General features: G+C 40.3%; 1 protein-coding gene across 1 annotated transcript in view; it reads right to left on the reverse strand.

Moving 5' to 3' along the window:
* The window catches only part of LOC124775235, a 104784-nt gene extending 96920 nt beyond the window's left edge, over positions 1–7864 (reverse strand). Inside the window, exon 1 of the mRNA XM_047250073.1 lies at positions 7848–7864. The gene's annotated coding sequence lies outside the window, so the exon portion shown is untranslated. The remainder of the gene's footprint in view (positions 1–7847) is intronic.
* Between the last annotated feature and the right edge of the window lie 875 nt (positions 7865–8739).

An 8739-nucleotide genomic window follows, 5' to 3' on the forward strand; every position in this document is an offset into this window, starting at 1 on the left:
AAAATCCGTGGAGAAGAAAAAAAACTTTGAGGTTCGCCGATGACATTGTAATTCTGTCAGAGACAGCAAAGGACTCGCAAGAGCAGTTGAACAGAATGGACACTGGCTTGAAAGAAATGTGTAAGGTGAACATCAACAAAAGCAAAATGAAGATAATGGAATGTAGTCAAATTAAGTCGGGTGATGCTGAGGGAATTAGATTAGGAAATGAGACACTTAAAGTAGTAAAGGAGTTTTGCTATTTGGGGATCAAAATAACTGATGATGGTCGAAGTAGAGAGGATATAAAATGTAGACTGGCAATGGCAAGGAAAGCATTTCTGAAGAAGAGAAATTTGTTAACATCGAGTATAGATTTAAGTGTCAGGAAGTCGTTTCTGAAAGTATTTGTATGGAGTGTAGCCATGTATGGAAGTGAAACATGGACGATAAATAGTTTAGACAAGAAGAGAATAAGAAGCTTTCGAAATGTGGTGCTACAGAAGAATGCTGAAGATTAGATGGGTAGATCACATAACTAATGAGGAGGTATTGAATAGAATAGGGGAGAAGAGGAGTTTGTGGCACAACTTGACTAGAAGAAGGGATCGGTTCATAGGACATGTTCTGAGGCATCAAGGGATCACCAATTTAGTACTGGAGGGCAGCGTGGAGGGTAATAATCATAGAGGGAGACCAAGAGATGAATACACTAAGCAGACTCAGACAGATGTAGGCTGCAGTAGGTACTGGGAGATGAAGAAGCTTGCACAGGATAGAGTAGCATGGAGAGCTGGATCAAACCAGTCTCAGGACTGAAGACCATAACAACAACAACATATATATGACAGACTGAATGGTATGTTTCACGAGTGCATTAAACAACTAGGAATGAAAGCATGAAAGCATGCGAATGACTACTACAGTTTTACAATGAAATGTTGGACAGTGTGAACATTCCTCAAGTATTTAAAGCAACAAAAGCTGTTGTTATACTCAAGCCAGGAAACCCTAAAGAAAACCCAGCAACCTAGCTTCCAATCATGCTACTAAGCATCTCTTACAAGATGATGGAATCAAGTGACACCAGTGACTCAATACGGTTTATGGACCTATGGATCCAAAAACTTGGATTCAAGGCAAACTTCACAGAATCCACAAGAAAAAATGACAATACAGAAACCTGTATCGATAATATTCTAACAAGTTATAAATTCAATGTTGCAAGGAAGCTATGTGTAGATTAATGACTTTCAGACCATTCTGCTGGAAATGACTAATATAGATGAACAAAGTACTAGAAAAACTTACAGCAAAGGCATTTATCTTTTGAAATCTTAAAATTGTTCTGCTCTAAATTAGAAGAGGTGGAGTGACAAGTCCAAACTGAGATTCCAATCTCTCTACATTTTAACATTTTTTCGAAATTTTTTTATATGTATTTGATTAAATATTTCCACTTAGAGTGTGCCAGACAAAAGTGTCTAGCAAGCTAAAGTACGCGGAAGTAAAACCTTTGTTTAAAAAAGGTTCAAAAGAAGATATGGGGATCTACTGTCCAATCTCTATTCTCCTGATTTTTTCAAAAATATCTGAAGGAGTGATGGTTACACAAATTAAAAAAAAATAATAGAAAAATCAAACATAATTTCAGGTAATGAATATGGCTTTCAAAAAGGCAAGAGTACCATTGAGGCCATTAATGAGTTTGTGAAAAAAATCATTTCCACCCTAATCAAGTTGAGAAAAGTTGCAGGATTATTCTGTGACCTCATTAAAACAGTTGATTATGTAAACCACCACTTGCTCCAGTATAAAATGGAAAGATACGGAATTGGGGGTTGTGCTTTAGAGTGGTTCAGGTCATACATCATGAACAGAAAACAAAGGGTAGTTATATCATCAAGTAATGGAAATTCCTGCTCTGAATGACTGAGTAATTTGCAAGGTGGTACACAAGGCTCAATCCTGGGTCCAATTTCTTTTTTACTTTATATCTACCCCTGAACATAAATTCACAATCAGTTTTATTCAGTGATGATACTTCTGCCATTGTTGAAAGCAATGGTCCGGAACAAATTTTTTCAACAGTCACAAAGCTTTTAGACAGTTTGGAAAACTGATTCCAACGAAATGGGCTAAAATTGAAGTCTGGGAGAACACATTTGCTGCAGTTTAGAACTAAAAACTCTAAGATAAAAGAATTCCACATTAGTCACAGAAACCAAGAACTGAAAGAAGTGGACTGTGTTAAATTTTTAGTGATGCATTTGGAACAAAATCTATCCTGGTCTTCACACATAAAGTATTTAGCAAGTAAATTAAACAGCCTGTCATTTGCAATAAAAATTCTGTCATACTCAGCTAGCATGGAGACAACAAAAATAGTTTACCACAGCTGCTTTAAATCAGTTATAAAGTATGGCATTAGTTTTTGGGGAGGCATAAGCAAAACGACTAGAATCTTAAAATTACAAAAATCAATTGTTAGAAATACACTCCTGGAAATTGAAATAAGAACACCGTGAATTCATTGTCCCAGGAAGGGGAAACTTTATTGACACATTCCTGGGGTCAGATACATCACATGATCACACTGACAGAACCACAGGCACATAGACACAGGCAACAGAGCATGCACAATGTCGGCACTAGTACAGTGTATATCCACCTTTCGCAGCAATGCAGGCTGCTATTCTCCCATGGAGACGATCGTAGAGATGCTGGATGTAGTCCTGTGGAACGGCTTGCCATGCCATTTCCACCTGGCGCCTCGGTTGGACCAGCGTTCGTGCTGGACGTGCAGACCGCGTGAGACGACGCTTCATCCAGTCCCAAACATGCTCAATGGGGGACAGATCCGGAGATCTTGTTGGTCAGGGTAGTTGACTTACACCTTCTAGAGCATGTTGGGTGGCACGGGATACATGCGGACGTGCATTGTCCTGTTGGAACAGCAAGTTCCCTTGCCGGTCTAGGAATGGTAGAACGATGGGTTCGATGACGGTTTGGATGTACCGTGCACTATTCAGTGTCCCCTCGACGATCACGAGTGGTGTACGGCCAGTGTAGGAGATCGCTCCCCACACCATGATGCCGGGCGTTGGCCCTGTGTGCCTTGGTCGTATGCAGTCCTGATTGTGGCGCTCACCTGCACGGCGCCAAACACGCATACGACCGTCATTGGCACCAAGGCAGAAGCAACTCTCATCGCTGAAGACGACACGTCTCCATTCGTCCCTCCATTCACGCCTGTTGCGACACCACTGGAGGCGGGCTGCACGATGTTGGGGCGTGAGCGGAAGACGGCCTAACGGTGTGCGGGACCGTAGCCCAGCTTCATGGAGACGGTTGCGAATGGTCCTCGCCGATACCCCAGGAGCAACAGTGTCCCTAATTTGCTGGGAAGTGGCGGTGCGGTCCCCTACGGCACTGCGTAGGATCCTACGGTCTTGGCGTGCATCCGTGCGTCGCTGCGGTCCGGTCCCATGTCGACGGGCACGTGCACCTTCCGCCGACCACTGGCGACAACATCGATGTACTGTGGAGACCTCACGCCCCACGTGTTGAGCAATTCGGCGGTACATCCACCCGGCCTCCCGCATGCCCACTATACGCCCTCGCTCAAAGTCCGTCAACTGCACATACGGTTCACGTCCACGCTGTCGCGGCATGCTACCAGTGTTAAAGGCTGCGATGGAGCTCCGTATGCCACGGCAAAGTGGCTGACACTGACGGCGGCGGTGCACAAATGCCGCGCAGCTAGCGCCATTCGACGGCCAACACCGCGGTTCCTGGTGTGTCCGCTGTGCCGTGCGTGTGATCATTGCTTGTACAGCCCTCTCGCAGTGTCCGGAGCAAGTATGGTGGGTCTGACACACCGGTGTCAATGTGTTCTTTTTTCCATTTCCAGGAGTGTATGTCTAATGCAAAACTGAAATTATCCTATCACCCACTGTTAAGAAATTTAAAAATATTAACTGCTCTGTGTTTCTACATTTATGAAGTGATTATTTTTGTATACAGTAACGCCAAGTTATTGATAGACAATAACTTTAAACATCAATACAATACTAGGAACAAGGAGAATTTCATGCTTCTCACTCACAGATTAAATCTGTTTGCACAAACCCCAGAATACATGGGCATGAAAATTTACAACATCCTAAAAGAGAAACGAATCCTCAGCATGGATATGGGCAATTAAAGCAAAAACTATGACAATTGTTTGTACAGAAATGTTATTATTCCTTAGAAGAATTTCTTAATGATAATATTACAATCTGAGCAAGAAAGCTAGTGGCTGAAATGTTTTGTTAATAATGTTAGAAGTTTTATGTCTAATAAATGATTGTAATAATTATTCTCTCTTTTTTACAGCAATACTGTTGTTAGGCTACACACAGTCTCTGTAAATTATAAATTAAAATTATTGTTTCTGTAATATATATAAATTGTAATTGCAGTATTGATGAGTCCCCTGTACATTAAATCTTGGGATATAACTCTGTATGTTATGGGACAGTAAAAATTATGGTTGTGATTCTGAAAGGCTTCTGTGTGACAACACACATCCAATAAATGATGCCATAACCCTCATACACTCAGTAGGATTTTGCCCATCTCGAATTTTCTGTGAGCAAGTTCTTACCCTTACATTGTTTGTAAAAGCAGGTTTACAAAAGAAAAAGGAAACCTCAGTGGCATCTAATGACCTCAAAGCAACGTACGACACCATGTGGCTGGATGGATGAATGTATAAATTAAATCAAACCATTCCAAGCTAGAAAAAATTGCAGCACTTATGGTAAACTTGCTCTAAAACCACTCTTTTAAAGTTGACAATGGAGAAACCACACGGATATGTTGTGCCATAAAGAATTGTCTCTCACACAACACAGTTTTTCTCCCACTTTCATTTAACCTGTACACCAGTGACATAATCACCACTGATTCTTTAAGTTTTAGCTATGCTGACAGCCTACAGCAACAAAAAGCAACACATCTGAAGAAGTTGAACAAATGATTGCTAAGAATCTAGAAAAACTTAACAGTATTACAAGAACTGCTGATGAACCTTAATAAAACAGAAGTCAGCTCATTACACCTAACCGAAAGAAGGGAAAACAAAGAACTGAATGTAATCTTTTGCTACAAAAAGTTACAATATAGTCGACACCGCAAATATTTAAGTAGGACTCTCAACAGCACCAAGACATTTACCAAACGCCTAGAACTAACAGGACAAAAGCTAAATAATATATTAAGGAAACTGGCTGGTGCCAGCTTGGGATTTAAAGCACAAGCACTTGTATGTTCTGTTCCGGAATACTGTTTCCCTGTTTGGAGTTGAAGTAACCATATCACCAAAATAGATATCAATCTTAAAGACACAATCAGGATAATGGCAGGAACTTTTAAAACTACACCAATACCATGACTGTCAGAACTCACCATTATTGTCTGTATTGTGTACTGAACCGAGGACCTAGAAACGATGGAGAGGCTTCATCCCACCATAGCCCCCAGTGGTGTACAACCCCACAACAGGCCACAGCAGTCCACTCACCCCATCGCTGCCCCACACTGAACCCAGTGTTATTCTGTGGTTCGGCCACTAGTGGACCCCCCCTCCCCTCCCCCCCTCCTCGAGAACATCTCATATCCGATGAGTGTAACCTCGAATGTTTGTGTGGTAGAGTAATTATGGTAACATGGAAACAGTGTTTGCACAGCAATTGCCAACATAGTATAACTGAGGTGGAATATGGGGAACCAGCCCCCATTCGCCGAGACACATGGAAAACCACCTTATACCATCCACAGGCTGCCCTGCACATGAGACCTTGACACTTCCTGCTCAGGGAGTAGCGTGTTAGACTGCACAGCTTGCCTGGTGGGCACTAACTATTATTGCTCCAACAAGTCTCTGACAACAAAGGGCTATGACACAAGGAAGGACAAAACTCAAAATATGGGGAACCAGCCCCCATTCGCTGAGACACATGGAGAACAACCTTAAATACTATCCACAGGCTGGCCTGCACACCAGACCTTGACACTTCCTGCTCAGGAAGTAGCGTGTTAGACCGCACAGCTAGCCGGGCGGGCACTCACTATTATTGCTCCACCAAGTCTCTGACAACAAAGGGCTATGACACAAGGAAGGACAAAACTCAAAATATGGGGAACCAGCCCCCATTCGCTGAGACACATGGAGAACAACCTTAAATACCATCCACAGGCTGGCCTGCACACCAGACCTTGACACTTCCTGCTCAGGAAGTAGCGTGTTAGACCGCACAGCTAGCCGGGCGGGCACTCACTAGTATTGCTCCACCAAGTCTCTGACAACAAAGGGCTATGACACAAGGAAGGACAAAATTCAAATGATCTGGATACATACCAATTCATTAAATATTGAACAATTTCCCATACAGTTCACAAAAATCTGCAGAAGCAGTCTGGGTAAACATTGGACAATGTGCTGCACATAACTACGGTCTAAGAGAAGTATGGAGAAGTCAGTAGACATCCTTCTGAGGTCATGAGAAAATAGATCTGACCACTTGACCTCAGAGAGGGAGCCAGTCAATAAAAGAATGTGGAACTTGCTCACCCAAGACAGCAGTAGTCAGGCCATGACAAAAGCAGCACTACATAAATGCTGAATGATCAGTGATTGCCAATGCAACTGCAGAATATCAGAACAAACACTGGAGGACATTTTGTACAGCTGCCCGAAAAGAAAATTCATAGGTACCTGGAAGGATTTTGCAGACACAGCACCTGCAGGAATCAGTTGGCTGGAGTCTTTGACTTTCCAGCTATGATGGAAACCAGCTAACACAATCTCCTTTAGCTACTGCTGGTCCTCCAGATTTTGTTGTTACCTTGCATCATTTTAATGTATGTTCTTGTAAACTATAATTATATAAGCCATATGCCAAATAAATAAATAAATAAAAGAACAGAAAATTGGAAAACAAATTAATAAACTTTTAAATTAACAACTTTATTCCAGTCTTTTCATAATATTGTTATTCCAGCATGATTCACACTTAGGAATCTGTCTTATTGTGTCATGCAATTGTCTGCATGATCAGTGCAATAATATTGGAAATGTTGCATGTGTAACAGCACAGAAAATTTTTAAAAAACATCAAATGTATACTAAATTTGGTTTGTCATTATTTGATGCTGCTGTCATGCCTTTGCACCAAAGCAAAGCTTAACATTCATATGTGTAATTTGTTACCAGCACCTCTACATTCTTTCATAGTGACAAAAAGGGATTCTCTAATAAAGCAGTTATTTACATTGCACAAATCTACTGTCAAGCAGGTTCAGCTGAACTGTATTTTAAATATGTGTTCCTGTACTGCCATTTTCCATCATGTACAGACAAGTGTAATTAGATACCTAATTTCTATGCCATCAGTTGTAAACACAATCTTCAATACTGATTATAGAAATTAAGTTACTCTAAATCTGATGTTGCACTGCAAAATATAAACTATGTGTAACAGAAGATCTTAGATAAATCCCACTAGATGACAAATATATTTGAAAGTATAAGTTACTTCTGCATTTTAACATAAAATACTTCAGGCAAAGAGGGAATGAGTTTGAATTATAATAGATTTTGATTCCATGTACAGTCCTGATTTCTCCATATCCACCATCACAGATTAGTAATACCTTATACATCAGAGAATATTGTCATATAGTATCTACCACTGTCATGTCAGCTGCTTCCCCATCTATTTTCATTTACATTTCACTTCTCTTTTTAATAATATCTGCGCAAATTTCAAATTAATATAATAAAAATTATTGGTTAAACAGAAAGGTTTCACATTACCTACATGAAAGATTCTGCAGGCCAAGTGGTGCACCGACTAACTCAGCTTGTGCTTTTGCAATGGACTTTTATTGAGAACCAAACCATTATGTACAGAGTCTGGCATACAGCAGGTAAATGCCCAGTGTCAACAAAGCATACCCTCTTTAAACAACAGAAATGTGTACTCAAGCACTGCTGTCAAAGCAGCTCCTCTATTTGTATTATAACAGGACCTGGAGGGCTCTTGAGAGAAAGTCGGCTGTTGAACTGTGTATATTGAGTTCTTTTAGCAGTGCAGGTCATTGACATGTGGATTATACAAAATATGTATCTCTATTGCTCCACATCTTGTTAGTCTTGATGAAATAGTCTGTTAGTCTTCATTCTGTTTGACAGATGACAGGAAAAATGTAATAATTTTTTATCATACTCATGTACTAAGGCAGTTTTATTAATTACTGATGAGGATCACTAAAAACTAATTTTTGTAAACTGAGAGGCAATTGGCAACTGTAGCCCACCAATTGCAGTGACCACTTGTCAAAGTTGCAGCAAACATTCCACCTGCCGAGAAACAACCAAACACTTTATAACAAACCAAGAATTATGATAACTTCTTGAGATTACAGTAACTTGTGATACTTTATTTTCTGTAACATTTTAGTCAATTCAGTTCTCTGTTGTTCAAAGTCGGTCCATTACGTAAAATAATTTTACATGTTTCTGTGTTGTAATGTTGTGCTAGAAACATCAGATATGAGATACATTTCGCAATAAAGTACAAAACACGATCTTGTTTTAATTTTTTCTTCTTGAAGTTTATGTACTATCATTCATAACAAATGTCACCTACAATAAACTGTAATTAATTTACAAACTTAATTTGCATGATGCCTGTGGCATATTTTGAAAAT

This window comes from Schistocerca piceifrons, chromosome 2, assembly GCF_021461385.2.
Source record: "Schistocerca piceifrons isolate TAMUIC-IGC-003096 chromosome 2, iqSchPice1.1, whole genome shotgun sequence".
In the NCBI taxonomy this organism is placed as follows: domain Eukaryota; kingdom Metazoa; phylum Arthropoda; class Insecta; order Orthoptera; family Acrididae; genus Schistocerca; species Schistocerca piceifrons.